This window comes from Heptranchias perlo, chromosome 4, assembly GCF_035084215.1.
Source record: "Heptranchias perlo isolate sHepPer1 chromosome 4, sHepPer1.hap1, whole genome shotgun sequence".
NCBI lineage: Eukaryota > Metazoa > Chordata > Chondrichthyes > Hexanchiformes > Hexanchidae > Heptranchias > Heptranchias perlo.
The window spans coordinates 29,345,249-29,354,738 of record NC_090328.1 but is presented as its reverse complement, the minus strand read 5'-3'; positions in this window follow the sequence as shown (position 1 = coordinate 29,354,738).

The window sequence follows — 9,490 nt, the reverse complement described above, 5'->3', positions numbered from 1 at the left end:
GGGGCTTGAATCCACAAACTTCTGTCTCCAAGGTGAGAGTACTATCATTGAGCCAAGACCAATACTAATACACTCAATGGAAGTATGGAGAAAGGACATGAATGAACAGAGAGACATAGAGGTTCAATTAATTCCCTGAAAGTGCGAATGCAGGTAGATAAAGCCATAAAAAGGTAAATAGCGTTCTGGGTTTTATAAATAAGGGAAAAGAGTTCAAGAGCAAAGAGGTAAATTTCTAGACAGCAATGGTTAGGCCACAGTTACAGTACTGTGTGAAGTTAGAAAGGAAATTAAAGCCGTAAAAAAGTTTACATTGTAGATTAACCAGAATGATACCAAGAATGAGAAACCACGGTTATGATGAGATAGTTGAGATACTGCGACTATTTCCTGAAGACAGCGAGGAGGGAGATTAAGAGAAATTTCTTTACACAGAAAGTTATTGGAGCATGGAATGCTTTACTATAGGGAACAGCTGAAAAAAAAATTGGCTTTTTTTAAGGGAAAAATGGATAAATATTTGAATCAGAGGAAGTTACAGGGCAGTGGGCTTAGTTTTGGCTTGTTCTTGCAAATAACCAACGGAGATACAATGGGCTCAGTGGCCTTCTACTGTGCTGTAAATGTTTATAGTTTTAGGACTAAACTGAAGGGAGCAGGTGTCCCTAACAACATTTGCATTAAAGAGGCACTCAATCTTGTCAGGTGCTGCTTCCACTTCCCAATCATATTATCAGGAAATTACCTCCTTTAAATTAAGTTGTAGGCTATGTAAGATTGTACCCTTGCTCATAGAACAGTGGTCAAGCGCGATCATTATAATGGTGTCTGTATGTGTATCTCTTTTTATATGATTTTGTGTGACTAAATACTCTGGTGCTGGATGTGTGAACCGTGCAGGACAAATAGCAGAGCGGGGAGCATTTAGATCACATCAACTTGCAAGAAAGGCAGCCTCAGCATTCCGCCTTCTGGCTTGTTTATACAAACAAATTAAAAGATGAAACAAACAAACAATCCTGACTGGTTAGGGCTGGGACCCTTATCAGATACCGGGTAGCCATAAACAATGGAGCCTTACAAGACCGGTCCATGAAACCTGGCCTGGGATCTGAAGGAGTCAAGGGAAGGCCTGGAGAACTATCAACTCCCAGCCTTGACACGAAGACAAGACTAGTTATGATGAGGCAAAACAGTCTTGAGCTACTGTGTAAAGTCATGATTGGTTAAGACCAGAGGTGGGACACAAGCTGCTTCTGCAGATCCCTGAAAGGTGGAAGATAACAGGGGAGGCTGACCCTTTTTCTTAAAGAAACAAAGAAGGCATTATTGGGCACCTTTGTCCTTTTGGGATACCCCAATAGGGCAGGGGCCCATGTCAATAGCTGACACTGGGTCTACCCCCAAAAGTGGCATAAAAGGAGCATCCCGCGCTGGTATTAGATTGTAGAGACTTGTCAGAAGTAAAGACTGGTAGCATTGGAGACCAGTCAAACTGCTATTCGACGATTGATCCGGATCAACAGAAGTGGCTCCAGGAGGATCAGGACTGAGGTCAAGAGTTCCAAGAGCTGTAAGGAACCATGCGCACAGTCAGCGTGCAGGCTTCAAGCATACACTACACATGTCCACAAAATTATGCAGCGCTAGACACACTGGGCGCAGTGAAGTTGCAGGCAATACAAGGACTCAGCGCATCAAGCACCCGCTACGAGATCATGGACTCCATTGTTTACCTGTGCAATAATATAATTATATAATAATAATCCCCAAGTACAGGTTAGACTTTATTTGACTGTTGAGTTTGGTTTACAAAAGTAAGTTTCCTGAAAGAATAGGGAGATGTAAAGATGTATAAACAACAACAACAACAACTTGCATTTATACAGCGCCTTTGATGTAGTAAAATGTCCAAGGCGTTTCTCAAGAGCATTATCAAACAAAATTTGACGGTGAGCCACATAAGAACATAAGAAATAGAAGCAGGAGTAGGCCACATGGCCCCTTGAGCCTGCTCCGCCATTCAATCAGGTCATGGCTGATCTTTGACCTCCACTCCACTTTCCTGCCCGATCCCCTTATCCCTTGATTCCCCTAGAGTCCAGAAATCTGTCTATCTCAGCCTTGAACATATTCAATGGGCCCGATATTAGCACCCATTATCGGGTGCGTTCCTGGCGGGGGGGGGGGGCTCCAAAAATCGGGGATTCCCGGAGCGGGTCGGGAGCCCGGCTCCAACCCGCCCACCTCCGGGTTTCCCACAGACGTGCTGACATACGCGCGCAGCCCCCGCATATGGGACTCCCGCAGGCAATTAAAGCCAGCGGGGTGCCACTTGACAGTATTTATTGTGGTATTTCAGGTCGTTAACAGACCTGATTAAGGGAATATTTCAGGAGGGGTGGGATTTTACTGACAACTGGGACTGTTTCCCGTACTGGGGGAAACACTCCCAGTTGAAATGGACGTGTTGCAGCTGTCAGCCTGTGGCAGCTGCAAAGGTCCATTTGACAGGGGGGCGGGGGAGACCCTCACTCATTGCAGGAGGCCACTCTGTCACTTTGGACAAAGTTTGGCCTCCACCATCCTCCTCCTAACAATGAAATTCGCCAACTTGCACACTTACCCCGGGGTCCAGACACATGTATCTACCTTGCGGACCCCCTCAGATGTATATCTTCCATAGCTGCAGTCATGACCTCCTCGGAGGGCGAACAGCATCACCAGCCTCGCCAGCCACGCCATCCACCTCTGACACGTGGAGCTCCACAACACAGTGCTGTGACACATCCACCTGCACAGCAGGAGGGAGGGCAACCGCAGAGAGAGATGCTTCGCAGAGGGCACTACCCTCGCCACAGGGTCCACAGACCGAGGCTCAGCTTCCTGGACCTCTCTGAGCAGCAGTGCACACGTAGGCTCAGAGTTACTCGACATGTAGTCGTGCACATCTGCAGCCTCCTTCATGCCGAACTGCTCCTGGCTGGCCCGAGCACCATCTTCTTACCTGTCGCTGTCAAAGTCACCACTGCCCTCAACAATTTCTCCTCCACATCCTTCCAGGGTGCCACCGGGGACATCGCCGATGTCTCTCAGTCGTCTGCACAAAAGAGCCCTGCAAATACACCTACACCCACTCTGCAGTGACACAATGGGTGGCATCAAGTGTGGGTCTTCATTGTGATCCTCAGGAAAGGGCATTATTGCACAAACCAGACAAGATTCGCAAAGACGTGGCAGTAGTGGTGCCAATATAATATGTAATGTGAGTTGATCAGAAATTAAATATAAGTAAAAACCATGACAAACCCTCAAACACCCTTGTGCATCCCCTTCATGCTCACGACACGTTTGCCTTACGCTGCCTACTGCACATATGTGATGCATGCCCTGTGGCTGCACCTGTGGCAGGTTGAGTGAGGCTGACCGTGAAAGAGATGCATGAGAGGGTGAGTATGAGATAGAGCCATGAGATTGTATGAGGATTGGGTTGAGTGGTAGTGGCAGGATGAGTACTGGCGAGGTGAGTAAGTGCAGGTAAGATGAGGACGAGGTTTGAGTGGGTGTGAGGGGTGATGTGACAGAGTAGTGTTGGCAGTGCAGAAGGAGATGTGGGTGGGGGCGGTGATGTGGCAGATGGAGTGTAGGGGAATGAGTCAGTGTACTCACTTTGGCTGACCTACTTAGGTCATTGCAGCGCCTCCTGCACTGTATGCAGGTGGGCGATATATTGGTGGTGCAGGTGACCTCCTCTGCCACCTCGAGCCAGGCCTTCTTGGTGGCAGAGGCAGGCCGCTTCCTCCCGCCCGCCGGGGGGAAGATCTCTGTCCTCCCCCTCCTCCTCACCCTATCCAATGATACCTGGAGTGAGGCATCATTAAACTGGGAGCAGCCTTCCCCCTGGGCTGCTCCATGCTGTAATTTTTCCTATTTCTTGCAGCATCAGTCAGTGGAGGACTGCCCCTTTATATGGAGCTCCTCCAGCTGACAGACCTTACTGCGCATGCACAGCCCACCCAACGCACAGCTCAGCAGTGGGGAACCCAGAAGACCAGGTAAGTGGCTCCAATTAGGCTGCGATCGCGCGCGGGGCAGACTGATTTCACCGGGCGCGTTACCTACGCGCCCAATTGCCCCCCCGCCATGAACCCGCAGCCCTGGTAATATCGAGCCCCATGAATCAGCATCCACAGCCCTCTGGGGTAGAGAATTCCAAAGATTCACAACTTTGAGTGAAGAATTCCTCCTCATCTCAGTCTTAAATGGCTGACCCCTTATCCTGCAACTATGCCCCCTAGTTCTAGACTCACCAGCCATGGGAAACAACCTCTCAGCATCTACCATGTCAAGCCCCCTCATAATCTTACATGTTTCAATTAGATCAACTCTCATTCTTCTAAACTCCAGAGAGTATAGGCCCATTCTACTCAACCTCGCCCCGAAGGTCACCCACATAGGAGATATTAGGACAGGTGACCGAAAGCTTGGTCAGAGGTAGGTTTTAAAGAGCATCTTAAAGGAGGAGAGACTGAGAGGTGGAGAGGTTTAGGGAGGGAATTCCAGCACTTAAGGCCTAGGCAGCTGAAGGCATGGCGGCCAATGGTGGAGCGATTAAAACCAGGGATGCGCAAAAGGCCAGAATTGGAGGAGTGCAGAGATTTCAGAGGGTTGTAAAGCTGGAGGAGGTTACAGAGTTATGTAGAACCATCCAGTAGTCAGAGATGGGATTGATATAAAAACATCGTTGCCCTGGTGCCTGGGGCTAGGCAGGTGGACCACACTCGTAGTGCGCTCCTCCTGCAATGGCTTGCATTCACCTGTATTTTGATGCTTAAGCCATTTAAATATCCCAGATGCCCTTCCAGGTAAGGCTTGTCCTGTGAAAGTGGGAGAGGAAAGTCACCCGTTGCTGCAGCAGTGGTAATGGCCACCAATGGTTGGGGCCTACTGTTGTCCAAAAACAACAACCAGAAGGTCACCAGCACCAATCCCTGACCAAACGTCCCTGTTTAAAAAAAAGGATTTATCTTTGGATCCTATCTGTTTGCTGCCTGCCCTCCTCTCCGATCCTCTGGCCAGAGAGTGACTGTGCCCTCAAAATGGGTGCCCTGCTGGTGATGGTGGGCAATGAAGTTGTAATATCCCATTGAATCCATTCTGAAAATGTTTAATTAATCATGCGATCTAGAGTAAAGTGAAACCATCAATGGTTTTTAGTTTTAAAGATTTTTATAAGTGTGTCATACGATTCGTGTGCATAGAAAAGAGAGATAGGTACTACAGAAGATCTCTGAGGCATTAGTCAAACCTGTCATCATTGCATCAAGTCATAAAAAGAGGAATGTTTACATCAACGGACTAATCTTAAAACTCCGCAATACATATTAGTAAAGCTTTTCTCCTGCAAGATGGAACATTGGGAAGCAAGCAGATTTAACTCAGCTGAGTAGTTGTAGCCTTTGTAGACAGTGCTTTTTATTCAGGTGGAGAATCAATTGGAAGTCACATGTTGTTCTAAGACTTCACTCTGCCATAGATATCTTAGCTTTCATTCATTTTTAAAGTCACACAAATATGTATGTTTGTTTCATCCAAAATTGAAAAAAGAATCCCCCTACCAAAGTTGGCATAATTTCCACTGGAATTTCTGACTGCATTCGTTCACTGGATGCCTATGGCTGCATAAAGTGGCTGCTATCTTCATAATGGCTGTGCGCAGTGCGTGAGTTCATTTGCAATTTATCTTTCATTTTGAGGGTTACATTTTTTGACATTTTTACTTCAGCACCAGAGGGAGCTGTGGCAGCATGAGTTACTATAATCTATGACTTAGCAGTGTCTATAAATTTATGGAAACATCTTCAGAGTATTTTCTTCCAAAACAGAAACCCTTTGAGGGTTTGGTTTGTAATAACAAACACATACCATATCCTCCCCTATACAAAGATTTCATAGACTGAAAATTACACTGTGCAATATTATTGTAGGAACACTTGTATCAAATTCCTCTGTCCACTATTTTAAATAAATTAATGCCTCTACTAAAATAGCAGATAAAGGAATCTGATATGAATGCAATAAAAGTGTTCAATGATAATATTGCACAACATAATTTCCAGGTGAATATTCATAGAATGTTTCATGCGCTTTGTTTCGCTGTATTATTTGCAAAAAAAACAATGGAAAATGAGTCTTTAGGAAAATGGGAGGCTATGGAAACAGATGAAAATGATTCACTTGCCAACCCAGTTCCTTCAAACAAATCAAATCAGAAAAGTGAAAAGTAGCATTGTGGAAATAATTTAGTTTGGATGGAATCCAGACAGAAGTAGATAAATATGGTCTATATTTTTCAAGTGTTATCCAGTTGTTTGATCTTGTATGGTTCTTTACAGATCCCAGCAGCTCCATGTTACTTGATGTGGAGCTATAGGTTAGGGAAATTGCACCAGCTCTGTAAAAGAATCAGAGAGCAGCCCAGTCACAGTGGCACTTGAAGCTGCATTGACATTCCCCACAGATATGCTGTCTGACATCTCATGGGCAATTTGACTGGCAACACATCTGACGTACGTGTGTACAAGGAAACAAACTGAATCAGTGGACAGACAGTGGCCTACTCAGTCATTACCCCAGCTGCATTACATGGCTTCGGGTATGTTTTTCAAGCTATTATGTATTTGGGTGAAGCCAGTCTGATTAACAGCCCATAGTTCTCCCATTACCATATTAAACAGAAAGTTTCCTCCCTCTTTCAGCATATTAGTTATGCTGTTACCCCTGGTACCTTGGTTGAAGTGCCCTTGTTTTCTTTCCCCTCTTAATCTTATACTGAGAAGCTTATGTTTAATAACATGTGTAGCTTGCATCTGAAACACATTCAAAATAAAAGGATTTTTCAGAACTCCATTAATGAGGAATGAGGAATTTATTGCATTCATAATTTTGAGCTCATCCATAACTCTGCTGCCCATATCCTAACTCACACCAAGTCCCGTTCACCCATCACCCCACTATGCTCGCTGACCCACATTGGCTCCCGGTCCACCAACACCTCGATTTTAAAATTCCCATCCCCATCTTCAAATCCATGGCCTCAGCCCTCTCTATCTCTGTAACCTCCTCATACCCTACAACCCTCCGAGAACTCTGCATTCCTCCAACTCTGGCCTCTTGTGCATCCCTGTCTAGGCTCTAAGCTCTGGAATTCCCTCCCTAAAGTTCTCCACCTCTTTCTCCTCCTTTAAGACACACCTTAAAACCTACATCTTTGATGAAATTTTTGGTCACCCGTCCTAGTGTCTCCTTTTTTGGCACGGTGTCAATTTTTGTCTGATTATGCTCCTGTGAAGCACCTGGAGATGTTTTACTACGTTAAAGGCACTAAATGCAAGTTGTTATTGTTTCCTCACGCATATAAGTTTGAAAGTTTCCATCAGGAGCAGCAAGATACCAAAAAAATTAGAGTGTCAGCAAGCAGTGCCACAAAGTAGGGTAATGCAGGTTTGACCTACCCCCCCATTCTGACAGATTCTCAGCTTCTGTCAAGTTGTAGGATAGGAGTCTGTGTTTATCAAATTAACAGCTGCATAAAGACAGCACAGACAGGAAAGTAGGATGAGCAAGTTCACATGTAAAGTTTGTCTGTTGGAATTTCCACCCTACCGTGTTTTTGGTATCAAATGTGGAAAGCTGCATTAATTCATTAAGGCCCACTTTGAGCAAATATTATTATTTAATATTTAATAGAAATGATAATTTCCTATCACATCTCCTTATTTAATGTGCCAGATGTCTATTAAACATAGAAACATAGAAAATAGGAGCAAGAGTAGGCCATTCGGCCCTTCGGGCCTGCTCCGCCATTCAAAATGATCATGGCTGATTGTCTAACTCAGTACCCCATTCCCGCTTTTTCCCCATTTCCCTTGATCCCTTTAGCATTAAGAAATATATCTATCTCCTTCTTGAATACATCGAATGACTTGGCCTCCACTGCCTTCTGTGGTAGAGAATTCCACAGGTTCACCACCCTGAGTGAAGAAATTTCTCCTCATCTCGGTTCTAAATGGCATACCCCGTATCCTGAGACTGTGACCCCTGGTTCTGGACTCCCCAGCCATTGGGAACATCCTCCCTGCATCTAGTCTGTCCAGTCCTGTTAGAATTTTATATGTTTCGATGAGATCACCTCTCATTCTTCTAAACTCTAGTGAATATAGGCCTAGTCGATTCAATCTCTCCTCATACGTCAGTCCTGCCATCCCAGGAATCATGGCAAGGACATCCTTCCTCAGATAAGGAGACCAAAACTGCAGATGTGGTCTCACCAAGGCCCTGTATAACTGCAGTAAGACATCCCTGCTCCTGTACTCAAATCCTCTTGCAATGAACGCCAACATACCATTCGCCTTCCTAACTGCTTGTTCCACCTGAATGCTCGCTTTCAGCGACTGGTGTACAAGGACACCCAGGTCTCGTTGCACCTCCCCTTTTCCCAATCTATCATCATTCAGATAATAATCTGCTTTTCTGTTTTTACAACCAAAGTGTATAATCTCACATTTATCCACGTTATACTACATCTGCCATGTTCTTGCCCACTCACCCAACTTGTCTAAATCACATTGGAGCCTCTTTGCATCCTCCTCACAGCTCACATTCCAACCCAGCTTTGTGTCACCTGCAAACTTGGAAATGTTACATTCCGTTCCCTCATCCAAATCATTGATATATATTGTGAATAGCTGGGGCCCAAGCACTGATCCCTGCGGTACCCCACTAGTCACTGCCTGCCACCCGGAAAAAGACCCGTTTATTCCTACTCTCTGTTTCCTGTCTGTCAGCCAATTCTCAATCCATGCCAGTATATTCCCCCCAATCCCACGTGCTTTAATTTTGCACACTAACCTCTTGTGTGGGACCTTATCAAAAGCCTTCTGAAAATCCAAATACACCACATCCACTGGCTCTCCCCTATCTATTCTACTAGTTACATCCTCGACCTATGAACCTTATAATTTTGTTTAAAAAACCTCAGTTTCACACATCTTAAAGCTGCAGTGCACATAATTGTCAAAAATGATCGCCCATTAAGAAAATATCTTCCTTCCATCATTCAGTGCCCATAGAAATTCCCCATTCCTCATTATTCATAACTTTCTCTTTAATTTAGAAAAAATGGCTGATACACAAACCATGCGTTCCTCAAATTAATCTATGATGTGAAAACTTGAATATCTTTACTATAGCTGATGCAAGAAATGTCTTTTAACAGGTTTGTTTAGCTCCCACTAACGCTTGTTTGAGGTCCCCTTCTCTAAGATTGGTTTGCCCTGAGGCAGCCAGCGACACTGCAGGCTGCACTCAGGGAAGCCAGCCCTGAGGTTTGCCTGCAACAAAGAAAGTAAGTAACTTATTGAATGTGAAGCTGGAAGGAGCAGGAGTGCTCCTCCCAAACCCAAATTAAAGGACCCGATTGCCGCTACCA